We start from the raw sequence: 10,184 nt of genomic DNA, 5'->3' as shown, positions 1-10,184 counted from the left end.
AGAGCAATGAAATCATATTTGCGGCAATCCATTGATGTATAGACATTTTTGTAGGTTTGGTAGAAAAATTTCTGGTTTAAATGTAGTTATTTAAATAGCTTGTTTCTAACAAACCATATATGTACCAACACTTAAAGCGATATTATAAAGTGTATGTTTCTTTATATTAAATTGTCCACTGTTTCTTTCCATATGTGATTGTATTGGTCTTTGTAATGGTATGTGTAATGGCAGGACAACGTGAAAAATAGGATTCAATAAAAAATAGTGCAAAAAAAACAATGACTAAAAACAAAATTATGACATCTAAATGTAAAAAAAAACTGTCATCGAAAAAGTTTTATTGACAGTTAATTAATGTCATGGAAAGTGAAATGATGACGGTTAATAAGTGTCATAAAAGGTAAATAATGACATTTAATATCTGTCATACAATATTAACAATGACAGTTATTTGCTGTCATAAAATGTAAACAATGGCAGTTATCCGATGTCATAAAATATAAACAATGATAATTATTAATTGTCATCGAAAATAAATAATGAAAGTTATACTCTATCATAAGATATTGAATTCGTGACATTTATTCTATATCATGAAAAACCACATTTTGTGACAGTTTTGGAGAACTGTCATAAAATACTTTCCATGATTGCCGCATCAATGACGGCAAAAAACTGTCACGAAAGCTTTTAATGACAGCATTTAACTGTCATCGTAGGCCATTTTTCTACTAGTGAATTTAAATTATATAAAATTTTAATAATTTCCTTATAGAATATTACAATTTAATTAAGTATTGCTATGAAAATAATTGAAATAATGAGCCCTACTTAATGGATAAACGAGCCTGGCAATAGAAAAGGATTGAGATAAGATACTCTAATTTCATCTAATTAACGGGAATGAAGTTAAAAATTAAGCAAAAATATAATTTCAAGAACACACGAACCTTTAGATTTGAAATTCTCCTTCGATTCTTGATCGTTTTTGCTTATTCAAGTCGTAGATGACCACAAGAGTCTTCTCTACTAGAACTTTAGAACACGATTGTATGATCAAATTGGTGATTAATTTTGATTTTTTTTTTAATTCTTCAACTCTTCTCATCGGATCTTCACCGATAACCGTCCCTTCAATTGAGCAATAGCATCAGTATTTATATGCTTGATGTTCGGTGAAAGAGGTGGAAAAATCACACCTCTTCCCCTTTTTTAAGAATGAAATTGAATTTCAATTGTAAATTTATTTGTTTTTTCAAAAATAATTTTCTAAAAAACAATTTCTAATTATTTTATTATCTAATATTAATTAATCTAATTAATCAATAATAATAATAATAATATTAAATCAAATCCCGAACAATTCAATTGAATTAATTTGAGTGTTTATTTGAATTGTAATCAGGTAATTTTATTCAGTCTTATTTAAAATTAACTCAATTACTAGAATAATTTTTGTCTTAATTTGACTGATTTTTAACTTTGTGATTAACCAAGTTTTGTAAAAAAAATGTTATTTAACTACTTTTAAAGTTTTGTGGGTGGTTTGGTTTCAGAAACGAAATCAATTAGTTAGACTAACTATGGTAGGTGGAGAATTACTAAATATGTAACATTTTTAAATTGGTTTTGGTTGTTAAATGCTCCATGCCATTTTGAGATGAATGGTAGTTTTAGTGTTATTTTAAAATTTAAAGAAACTAGTCATTTTGAATTTTTAGCCATTTGAAAAAGGCTTTTTTACTGTAAATAATCTCTTCTTCTTCGTCCATGAGGCACAACAAAAAGGTAAAGCCATACAAAAAACCTAGAGATTTTTCAACCTTCACCTCCTCTTCTTCATCCAAACGTCTAACCTTCGTATCTGTTACTGCTCTTATCATTCATCTCTTCTTAAAAAAAAAAAAACAAAAAACATAACATCTACAACATCCATTTTGTTTTCTATTCTAACAAACCCTTAAATCCTCATCTTTTTCTAAAAAACTTTCTACAATACTAAAGATCCAATACACAAGAAAACTCAAACTTAGTTGAAGGTGTATGGTAGGGCGTAAGTCCCAATGATCCGCACTTTAAACAACAAAAGTGTTTAGTGTTTTGGATTTCAACATTGTTTATTTTTCTTTTTTTTAGTTATTGTCCTTATTATTTTCTTATTTTCCTTTCTTTTACATTTATTTATTTATTATCTCGTGACCTTCTCTTTTATATATAATTTTTTTATTATACATATCAGTTTAAATTTTTTTGTTTATCTTATTATTATTATTATTATTTCTTTCTTTTGTTAATTTATCCTTAAGTTTTATTCTTTATATAATTATCTTTAATTTGTATTTAATTCCTTTTTTTCTCTTCATAGCATTGATTATTGTTCCTTTAGTATTATTTCATTTTTTACATGCTTTTTAATATTATTTTTCTCATATTTGTTTATTTTTCTTGTTCTTATTTCTCCATTTTTCTTCTCTTATAATTATTTCTTTATTATCTTATTCTTACATTTTCCTTTCTCTTATAACATTATTTCATATCTTGTTTATCCTTCTTTTACTCATTATTTGTTTTTATTTTCTTCTTTCTTTTTTTAGTAATTTTGTTTTCTATTTTATTTTACTTATAAAATATTGTTTATTTTACATTTTTATCCTTGTACATATACATATTTAAATATTTGCGTTTGCTTTATGGTCTATTTAATATATTTTTGCTAATAGGTTTTTAACTTTTCTTAGTATGTTCAATTAATTTTCTTTTAAAAAACATCCAACGACGAAATCTAAGAAATTTGGGGGTCTGATTTTTCTCCAATTCTTTAGGTATGGAAATCGATTCTTTGGAAATCCAAAATCGATCTCCAATATGTTTTTATTAAAATCTCAATATGCTATTTTATGTTGATTAATTTGTTATGATGTTCTTTACTCGTGTTTAATTAATGTTTTAAAACAAATAACTTTTTGTTAGAAGGCTATTCCTATAATGTATTTTGAGAAATTGAGAAAATTTTCTTTAATATAGTCTAATTGATGGAATGCTCTCCACTTATTTTATGAGATTATTGCTTCAATATAGTCGAATTGAGGTCATGGAAGAGTTCCCCAACCAAGTGTAAGTAATTAGAAAGGGATTTGTCAAAGTGTTAAAAGAAAAAGTGGCAATGGTTTTGAAGTCTCTCGCTCCAGTTAAAGATAGACTAGTAGCACGGACATTCAAACAAGTGAAATTGGTAAAGAATCAAGCTTCATATGATCGCTACTAGGAAAAGGGACTTTCTTGATGGTTGTGGTTAACGTCAAGAATTTTTTATGAAAAGGTGGAGGTAGGCCAATTTTTAACTTTCTTGATGTTTTTAAACGTCAAGCTAGTAATATGTATTTTTTCTTGATGTTTTAAAAACGTCAAGTAATATATATTAAATTTGACATTCTTGACGTTTTTTAAACATCTAGTCATATATACGTTTTCTTGACGTTTTAAAAATGTTAAGTAATATCTATTAAATTCTTGACATTTTAAAACGTCAAGAATTTTAATGAAAAGGCGGAGGAGAGGTTACTTTCCGAATTTCTTAACATTTTTTAAACGTCAAGTGAGATACTTTTTCTTGACGTTCTAAAAAGGTCAAGTGTTATTAAATATTTTTGTTTATGAGAGAAAAAAAAAAGAAATGTGCAATTACTTAATTAAACCCCGAGGACAAAAACACGCATATGCTTCCTTGCCTTCCCAAAAATGCAGAACACTTCCTTCTCTTTTGACCATCGATTTCCTTCAAGTTGTCTGTCGTCTACTATGGTCCTTCAAAAACGACATCTTTTGTCACTCTGTACCTTCACGTCGTCCTTTGAAAATGCCATTTCTTGTCTTTCTATACAAAAACATCGTCCTTCCGCTAACCTTTACACAGTTCTTCGTCTGAGGCTTCATTCCCCATCACGCCATCCTTTTGTATGTAAAGGTTAGAAATTAAACACCTTAAATTTTGTAGTCTTCTTCTTCACCATATTTGTGTTTCCTAAATGCAATCATTTTTTTCTCAAAATTTCTCAATTTATCACCAAGTTTGCATCCTTTTCCATGTGATTTGAAGTTTGGTTCAATAACAATAACTTAGAGATCCTTTCAATATCTATGCTTTCTGAATGTTTTTCACCTTTCATTCCAAGTATGCTCTTACTTCTAAAAAGCTATTAGAATGATCATTGGTAGACTTGAGGGCATACCTGACACAAGATTGTGGTTAAGCTCCACAACAAATGAGCCATTTAATTGATTTAGTTTCCATGACAAATGAGAAAACTGACAACAAGAACTTTGAAGACACAAATCTTGAAGGAAGATTATATCAAAGTTTCTAGAAGAGAGATTAGGTGTAATAGAGAACAGTAAAGTTTATAAAGACATTGAGGCGACACAATAGTGTCTAGTCTTAAGCGTCATCATTACTCCACCCATGTTCAAGATGCCAAAGTTTGGAAAGTATAATGGGAATACTACCTTAAAAGCCATTTCATTATGTACAATTAAAGGATGTCAGTCCACTTCCACGATGACAAAGTTTTTTTTTCACCACGTTCAATTACGCCTAATTTGATACTATCTGATCTCATGATAAGAAATGTTTCTTTACTAGGTATAGGGTATGATGAAGGTGCTACGAAGGTGTTAACCTAGTTGAGATGTTCTAGTGCGCCTACTAATCCCACCTCTCTTTTTCAGTTATTTGTTTATAAAAAGATGGCCTAATTGGCTGAACTTCTTTTTGGTACATGTAGTTGGATATCTCTCAAGTGCACAAGTATTGAAACAGCAGAAGGACGTTAATATTAATTTGGTCTCATACCATTTAAATCTCCAGTGTATAAAAAGGAAAGCATTGGCCACTTTTAAGGAATATGCTTAAAGATGCAAAAAATAGTCGAACAGGGGCAACCACCATTGGCAAAGTAAGGAAATGCCACCACTGTTTTATAAGCATTATCATTAATGCTCTATACTACGATAAAATGCCTCTTACAATGAGAGAAAAACTTGAGAGCAAAATTTAAAGGAGAAGGGATTACAAATGATGCAGAAGTAGAAGTTAGCATCATCACAAGCATGATCCCACTAAAATAAAAAGATGAAGTGCATAAGATTAGCTCGGGACAGAGCATTATCAACCATGTGTCACTACCATCATTTAAACAAGTGAACTATGAAGAGGAAAAGTCAAATGAATGAACAAAAGAAATGATAACTAAGTACTTGTCCCTATCATTTTTAGTAGTGCAATTCCATCTAATGAGTTGGTTTCTTCATGCTTGCAAAATTTGAAGCATCACAATTGGAAAAAGAACTACCTAAGATCTCTAGAGAAATTGGAGATTATTTTTATCGGTCATCCTCAAGATCAGGGCAAGACCTTTGTAATAGAGGCAACATTTAATACTGTATGAAATTGGATGGCATCTTAACAGCCCCTTGCGTTCTATTCTCCACAATAAAATGGATTGTTGGTTTAAATTTTTTTCAAGATTACATTTATCCTCCCTATTTTTCTATCATGAGAAAAAAAATATATGTTATTAGTGAGGACTTTGACATCAAATTTAAGGTTGGATTTCAAATTTTCATCTTTTAATCATGAGGAGAAGAACTAAAATATGTTGTGCTTGAGGCGTTGAAATAGAGAACAAAAGGATTTGTTCAACACGCAAGCCAAAATGTTTAAGTGATTATTTGGCAGGATATCTAATAATCATTCTTTTGTTGCTCATAAAATGAAATTATCAGAAGTTTTCCTATTTTTATCAAAGACTGTTAAGGGCAATCTCATCTTATTTAATATATTGGGTGAAACCAGCTTTCTTTATCGAAGTTCAAGTATCATCCATATGAGTAAGACTACATGGAAAAGCACATATTAAAATATCATATTCTTCTTTTGAAAAGAATCTAAAGAATGTTTTAAAAAAGAAAACTATTAAAATAAGCATGACATAGTAAGCATATACATGCATCCATGCATTCATGAATGTGATATTTATCCTTTTGTTTTTAGATGTGATGGCACTTATTTATCCTTGGCCTTCAGCGTTTTATTTTGTCATGTGACGCTTGTTTATCCTCGAGCCTCGACACCTTTTTCTATAGAGGTGTTGGTTTATCCCTGACCCCCAGCATTTTATTTTTGTTGTGATGGCGCTTGTTTATCCCTGACCTCCAACATTCTTATTTTTGTCATGTGGCACTTGTTTATCCCTAGCCCTTGACACTTTCTACTTTGGGGTACTTCTTTATCCTTGGCCATCAACGTTTTATTTTTGTTGTGATGGTGCTTGTTTATCCTAGGTCTCTAGTGTTTTTATTTTGTCATGTGGCGCTTGTTTATCCTTGGCCCTTTGTAACGATTCAACTTTTCAGATTAAGCTGAGGTCATTACTTTAACATAAAGACACTTTATCTAAATATAAAAGTTCATAAAACCTGTTTAAAATCAAGTAGGCATAAAAAAAATAAGAAAACTGCATTCCAGCCATATTTCAAACAAATTAAAAGTTCACAAACATCATTTATAAAGTCACCAAAAACAAATAGTTGTTCTAAACATGACACTCATTTCAATCCTCAAAACTTAAAAAAATAGTAAAAACATTATGTAGAATCATTTGAAAAGGTTGGTGATCATGAGTCCTTCTTACCTCTCATCGGTCTACCTCTCATATTACCTTTGCCTGAAAAAGTTAAACATAAAAATAGTGAGTATAAAATATACCCAATAAGAGACCCACTACTGGTCTCGATAGGAGTAAAAATGGTTAGTTTTCTATTAGGATATACTCTGCAACATAACAGTCTTGTGATCCCATAGGATACACGTATCAGTCTAGTGATCCCGCAAGGTGCACATATCAGTCTAGCAATCCCGAAGGATGCACAACATATGGCGATCCCGTAGGATACCGTGCTTGAAGGTACACTACCCCATAGATAAAGGTAATCGTTTCCCCTCAATCTATTATAAACAATCCAAGATAATCACATCAAAGCACAATTAAAACTAACAACTCCTTCTCTACACATAACCAGTCAAAACAAACACGCTAAAGCATTTCATAGTTTAGTCAGCAGTACAACCAATCAATATATTTTAAACTACGCATAACAGTCAAACCATCTCAATTTAGTCAATAATGTAAATCATCAATACTTTCTAAACTATACATAACAGTCGAACTATCTAAATCAATACATTCCTACTACCATCTCAGTCAATACATTCCAACTTCAATATAAGTCCAGTACTAGAAATTCCTTACCTTTACTTTATCTACTCCTTGATTGAACTAAAGTCCAATGAACCAAACTTATAGATAAAGATAAGAAACTTAAACATTTTATCAAACAATTTCATCCATTCAATTCACCCAAATGTTTATGTTCCCTTGACAGCAATCAGGTGAAAAACCCAATTCATAAAATGTTGTTGAGAATTGATTGGTCAAGGAAATTATCCCATACACAAACGTATTATCAAAAGAATCAAAGTTATCTCCACGTTTTCGATTCTCAAGCAATTGATTCCCCATTTTCAGTATCACATCAAAAAGATTGGACTTGATTTTTTCCAACAAGACTTTATTTGGCAGTTTAGTCATTGAAAGAAGGAATGGCTTGAACAGGACATCGACAATTTTCTTCCAAAGGGGAAGAAATGCCTAAGTTCCTTAAGAAACACAGAAGCAATTTGATAACTAACACCATTCCCATGAAACTTATCATTAGTGAAAAACACCCTTTCCTCCAAAACTTGAACCAAGCGACAACACAGTTCCAAATCCCAAGAATGCTTCTTCAACGAAGCAAAAAATTGGTGCACAAACCTACGAATCAAAAGATAAAACTTATCTAACCTAAGTGCATCAATCTCGACCCATTCACAATGCAGAGTGACAAGAAAACAGAGAAGTATTGAAAAGTGAACGATAGGTTAAGATGGAGGAGTAGAGAAGCAAGACGATTAATAATCTTAGATTGAACAGGAACCTTGTTGGTATGCCAAACACAGTAGAACAAACCCTTCCAAAGCTTTTTCATATCGCCTACGAAAAGGCTCATTTGAGTTGGAAGCCATATCTTAATGATTACACGAAGGGTCTTGTCTCGAGTCGCCTTGTTGAAGAATGCCAAAAGCATGACTAATGAAGTGAAATTTTGATCTCCTTCAACCACCTCCTCCATTTTCTTTCACAAAAAAACTCGCTGGAGGATTGACTCAATACGACTGTAGTTCGACAGCGTCGTAGGGTTGCGATTGCAATTCAACGGCAACTAGAAGATTTACGCAGTGCAATTGGGAGATTTCGCTTCAGATGTTACGTGGTGGAGTAAGGAATTGACAGTAAGGGTTTCGACAACTGTAAGGGTTTCTCTTCGCTTCAGATGTTACGCGGTGCACCTGACAAATTTCGAAGGCAACTGAAGTAAAGAATTGACGGATTTGGGTTTTTGGATGTTACGATTGTTTTTGTGAGAGAGGGAAAAAATTTTGGAGAATATTTGCGTTTTTTTTTTTTTTTTTTGTGACAAAGAGGGAAATACATAATTTAAAATTTTTTAAATACGTAATTTTAAAATTTTGGGATTAATTTAAATAGGGTTTCTATTTGAGAAGTTTTTTAATGACACAATGATTTTGTCGTTGATTGATAATGCGAAAATTGTGTCAAGAAAAATTAAATTGTGTCAAGGAATATTTAGTATTTTATTTTTAACAACACATTTTACCCCACCCCAATCCTTTTTTCATTTTCAACAACACAATATCTTGAATAGTAGTGTCATTAAAACCCATTTTTCTAGTAGTGTGTGAATTCCACAACTTACCCAAGAAATGGAGAATCGAACTCCAACAAAACTTGTTGTATATTCCAAGAACTCAAGCTCCAATGCCTTCAAGGATATAAATGGTAACCCAATCAAATAATACAACATTAGTACTTAAACAATGGCTATGAAAACAACCATAAGTCCACAAATTTGACCCTTACCACAACCTTAACAGTTCATGGCAAGGCAAAGCCAGCGGCACATGAATCAACACAACAACGAAATGCAAATGCAGATCTGAGTGACTGGCTTGGAAAGGTGAAGTCGACTAACTTGCATGTGTGGCTGGGAGAGGAGACATGCGAGGCTACCAAGAAGACAGAGACAAAGCGGCTCAGATTCAGCTTGAGTTTGATAACGGTTGCTAGAGATAGAGGTTTACAGGAGACAGAGTCGAGCGCAGAGAGGTTTGCGCTCGATGGTGTGCCGTAGTCAATCGAGCTTCACGTACGACGGAAGCGGTTGGGCTTCAAACAACAAAGGGACGCTAAGACGAATGAATGGCAAGTGTGACGGAGTCACTACAAGAAAATGGAGCATTCCCGACACAGAAAAGGACGTTGGCATAAAGAACATCGGGGTAAGGGCTTTCCCGACACCGTCAACAATGCATCGGGAGAAGCGTCCGGAAAACACTCTTTTCCGACGCATCACGAAGGCGTCGGCAAGTATTCGTCAGGAAAATGGTAAATTAATTTTAAAAAACGAACTATTCCCGACGCCGTGAACAGTGCATCGGGAGCGGCATCGGGAATAGGGGTTTTTCTCGATGCAGCATCAAACGTTGGGAAAAACATTTAATGAGCGTCGGGAATTTCCCTTTTCCCGACGCTTTTTGGGGGATTTCTCGATGCCACGTCACTGCGTCAGGAAATCCCCTTTTAAATCATTTCAGTTCTGTAATTTACAGAACCGAAACCGAGAGGGGAAAAGAGAGGAGAAGCCGAGAGCTCCGTTGCCATTTCCCTCGCCATTTCCGTCGCCCTTCCGCAGCCTTCTGTGCCGCCCTCCCTCGCCGTTGTCCCTCGCCGCCGTTTGCCACTTTAGGTTAGTGGAAAATGAAAATTTATTTAGTTTAAATTTATGTTTTAGGATTTTTTTGATGAAAATTATTTTAGGATTTTCTTTTGGAATAGATTTTTGTTTGTTAAATGTATTTTTGTATAGAGTGTGTGTAATTTGTGGTTGAATTGAAATTTGAATGGTTTAGGGTTTAGGGTTATTTAGAAAATTTAATTGAGGGGGGATTTTATAGTTAAATGAAAATTGAATGGGGGTTGAATAGGGAGGGGGTTTATTGTTAA

Source organism: Cucumis melo, chromosome 12, assembly GCF_025177605.1.
Source record: "Cucumis melo cultivar AY chromosome 12, USDA_Cmelo_AY_1.0, whole genome shotgun sequence".
Lineage (NCBI taxonomy): Eukaryota > Viridiplantae > Streptophyta > Magnoliopsida > Cucurbitales > Cucurbitaceae > Cucumis > Cucumis melo.
The sequence above is the reverse complement of the archived record's forward strand: the minus strand, read 5'-3'. Positions refer to the sequence as shown.